Here is a 4,091-nt window from a genome sequence, read left to right on the forward strand (position 1 = left end):
TCTGTGGGATCAATGTTAATGACTCAGTAACCGACCGTGCTTTTTGAAGGGTGTTCTGTTTAAAATCTTTTTGTGCTCCACAGGGATTTAACATCTGGTCATACATATTAGCCATTATAGACTAAAATGCCATTTACCGGTCTGGTGTGCTTATTTAACAAAAGCATTCCTGGTCTAGAGATCACATGGTATATCGGTTAAGCCCTAATCTCCTGTTACGGTAAATCCATGTCATGTATGACTGCAAGACGTCTGTAAACCACACAAGTAAAGATGTCATTTGTCTGTGGGTCACAGTCATTCTGATGAGTCAGACAGCAGATGGAGGGAAGAGAAACTGTAAGTTGATATCGCTGTCCAATTTTTGTGTGTGTGTGCGGTTCATCAGCTTAACAAAAGGATTTTTCTCAAGATCATATATCAGTTATTATGTAATCCGACAGAGACACGTATGAGTTTTTCAGAAATCCTCAAACCATTTTGCTAAGATTGTGTATCTGTGTTTTGACTCCACAGTCAGTCATCACTTTATCATGACAATTACAATGTTTAGCTTTGTTCAAACTGTTTCAGGCAGGTGTTGATGGTGAGGTTTCATGATGCTATTTACACCAATCAGCCACAAAATTAAAACCACCGACAGCAGAAGTAAATAACATTGATCATCATGTTGTATCTCGTAAATACTATACTCAGCTGGGAATTTTTGGATCCTGGGATCCGTGTGGACGTTATTTACTGGTACCACCCACCTAAATATTGTTGCGAATCAAATGCGCACCCCCAAGGCAATGGCAGCCCCTGACAGCAGGGACCACCAGCAGCAGAGCAACATGTCCCACCGCAATACTAAAACTTCCCAAGAGTGGTTTGAGGTAATCAACAAAAAAGCAAGAAGCATGACCTGACCCCACATCAGGTCACAAAATTTTATTATTATTATCAATTGAGCACCTGCAGGATGCACTAGAAGAGCCTAAACCCCAGAGAAGCCTTTCGACAGTCTACGAATTCAAAAGCTTCACTGCCAATGTCTCAGTGCCAAATGCCGCAAGAGTCCCTGCAGAGGATTCATTCTGATGCGTAAATGGGTCCGAGTTGTTTCTGAGACATGTGTGGGAACCACACGATATTCGACAGGCTGTTTTAATGTTGAAGATACAATAAATACCATCTTAATATATTTTAACATCAAACATTTTAACCTTTATGAATACAGGATTTATTGTCAGGCTGTAGTATTAGACTAATTTTATTTCATTTGGTATACTGTCTTATTTTGGCCTTTTTCCTTTTTCTATCTGACTTTGTTTCTTTGGAAATTTTAAACTCACGAAATACTAGTATGTGTTACTGTATCTACATATTTTCTGCATCATGCTTTTTCCTTAAATATTAAACACCACTTGATCTAACACCTAAAACTGAATGTTTCTTAAGCTCAAGTATAACCTGATAAATTTTTGGCATCTTAATTTGTTTGATTATAGGCTGAGCAAAAACAACCAATTCAATGACCTGAACAAAGGCAGACATTTCAAAAAATTAATAACAGGAAACATCGGCGTTGTTAATGTAATCGTAACATTATCGATAGCGTGTTGTACCTACAAATTAAATCCTGTTAGATGTGTTTAAAAGTGTTCAAATATGCGTGGACAGTGGCATCTGATCAGACTTCATATTGCACAGACCTGATGTTTGACTTAAAGAGAATAAATGGGACGTTTGCTTATAATGTGCCTGGTATGTTTCACTGCTACAAGAGATGCGTGTGATGACAGGCTGCTTCTTTATTGGGCGTCTCATTTAGACTGGGAAGCAGAAACATGACTGTAATGAATTCAGCAGCTGACTCACCATTCCTCAATCTGCCGTTCTCTTTTTTGGGAGACATTTTAACATATCTGCCGTCGTTTAATCCTCCAGCTCTTTCACTTCGGAGCCGTTTTCTCCCTCCGCCAACCTTCCTACTCCTTCCCCCTTTGCTTCCTCCCCACGCTGAAACTGTATTAACACTCTATTATCTAAACCTTCTTTACTTTCTCACAGCGCGAAAACAGAAGTGTGCTGGTGGAAAAAAGGCTCACCTACTGTGCCTAAATTTGCTTTGAGGAATTACTCTTTTGTTCTTGCTGCTGAAAACCAGAGATGTATTCTAACCTACTTACTTTTACCTCCTATAAACTTTGCTGGATTCTTGGCAGTGGCTCCAGGTTCATCTGAGGACAATGCAGATCTGGGAAAACAGCCCTTTTCTGCTGCTTACTTGTTGAGTTGGCGAAACTCCAGAAACCACAACTGATGAAATATCATAAAGACTAACCCACAAAACAGATTTATGATAAGTTTCAATGCTTGCTCCTTCTCTTTCAAGTCACTGATATCTCTCTCTCATTGCACTGAATTGAATAGAGGATAAAAAATCTACCTCTTCCCCATCCTCTGCTTCACCTTCCCTGACCCCGTCTAAATCAAAGAGAACTAGTGTTCACGCTCAACTTGAATGAACTGCTGTTGCTTGTCCCATGGGCTGTTTGTATCTCAGCAACTGGCGAGCCAATGAGGAGTGAACCAACGTGTTATAATAATCTGTTTCATCTTGCTGGTCACATCGCTCACGAGACGATTCAAGTAGTCCTTCAGTTTAAGCACGCCAGAAAAGAAGTCTTTGAAGAAACAGCGTTTTAACAATTTACTTTCTTTCTTTCTTTCTTTTTTCTAAACCTACTTTTACCTTTTCTGAAAGAATAAGAAATGCTTGATGTTTTTGAAATCCTCGTCTTCTGTGAGACTGTCAAGGTGTCACCGATACTGTCACTCTATACAGTCTTTAACTTTGATGGCATTGTGATGTCTCTGCAGTATACCTTTAGGGTCTGTGCTAGTGTTTCAAAAATACAACCTGTTGAAGTTTAGATGGTTTAGCTGATATTAGTTTCTGTCTCTCTTTGTCTGGCGTTAAACAAAACAACGCATTTCCACGCCAGATCTCAAGAGAAGTGCTGACATCTGAGCTGCTGTGGGCATTGTCTGTGGATAGAGGACAACATTTCATCAGGTAAACGATTTAATAACTCCATTAGGACGCAGCTAGTTTGAGCAAATGAAATTGCACTTGTGGATTTAAACTGCGAGTAGGAAAAAAAGACAAAAATATATAAGAAGCGGCACAAAAGAAGGAGCCGTTAGGGCTGCTGTGTTGACGTCGTAAATTTAAATGCAGTGGAAAGTCAATGAAAAGGTGAGAACTTACTGATGCATAGTTGCTCTGAGTGGTGCGAGCTGAGGCTAAGACAATATTTGGAACTATTTTTCAGCTTTTTGCTCACTGCGGGGCGGTTAAAGCTCCAGAGATGAAAGAATAAAGAAGCAAAACAGCAGAAAGAACAGCAGTGTCGGAGCCTGTGCTGAACACACTCTAGACATACAGTCATTTACATTTCGTACATTTACTGCTCAGGGCAAAAATGGCCAGACTGCATGGCGCGTTCAGCATGCAAATCTTCTCGACTGAAACAAGGTGAAAACGCGCTCCGTGCTTGTCTGAACACACCGTAACGCGCACTGCCTGCAGGTGGCACAAGTGCCAGAAGTGCAGGAACTTTCGCTTTCTCCACCAATAGATGATGCACGTCTGAATGGTGCAGTCCTGCAATTTTAAAGCCAATTTCATTTTCTTTTCATGTGCAGCTCGCGTAGTTCTGCAGTTGCGGCTGCAGTTGAATGAGTCTATACTTGGCCTAGATTTGGCCAGTTTACGTCACTACCTCTGCCCGTCTGTGTTGCAGCATCACAAGTCTACACTTATTTTCATATCCTCGTAACAGTCCGCTTTCAGCACAACATTTAAAAAGTAAGCCTAAATGTATGTGTATCTTCTTTAATATTTCTTGGGGGGAGGGGTGAAAAAAGTGCTTCTGATTGACCTACTTAACAAAGGTTTTATTACAATTTACTTTTCATTTGTAGCAAAATCCTTTTACTGTGTGTTAATATACTTTCAAAGCTATTTACAAAAAACCTTGAGAGCAACTTTGCTTGTTTCTCACAGATATTTTATCTGTAGTCTGAGGGGTTTCTGGCAGGTC

The sequence above is a fragment of the Mchenga conophoros genome, linkage group LG19 (genome assembly GCF_057382185.1).
Source record: "Mchenga conophoros isolate Kocher_MC1m ecotype Shallow Benthic linkage group LG19, M_conophoros_male_GT1.1, whole genome shotgun sequence".
Lineage (NCBI taxonomy): Eukaryota > Metazoa > Chordata > Actinopteri > Cichliformes > Cichlidae > Mchenga > Mchenga conophoros.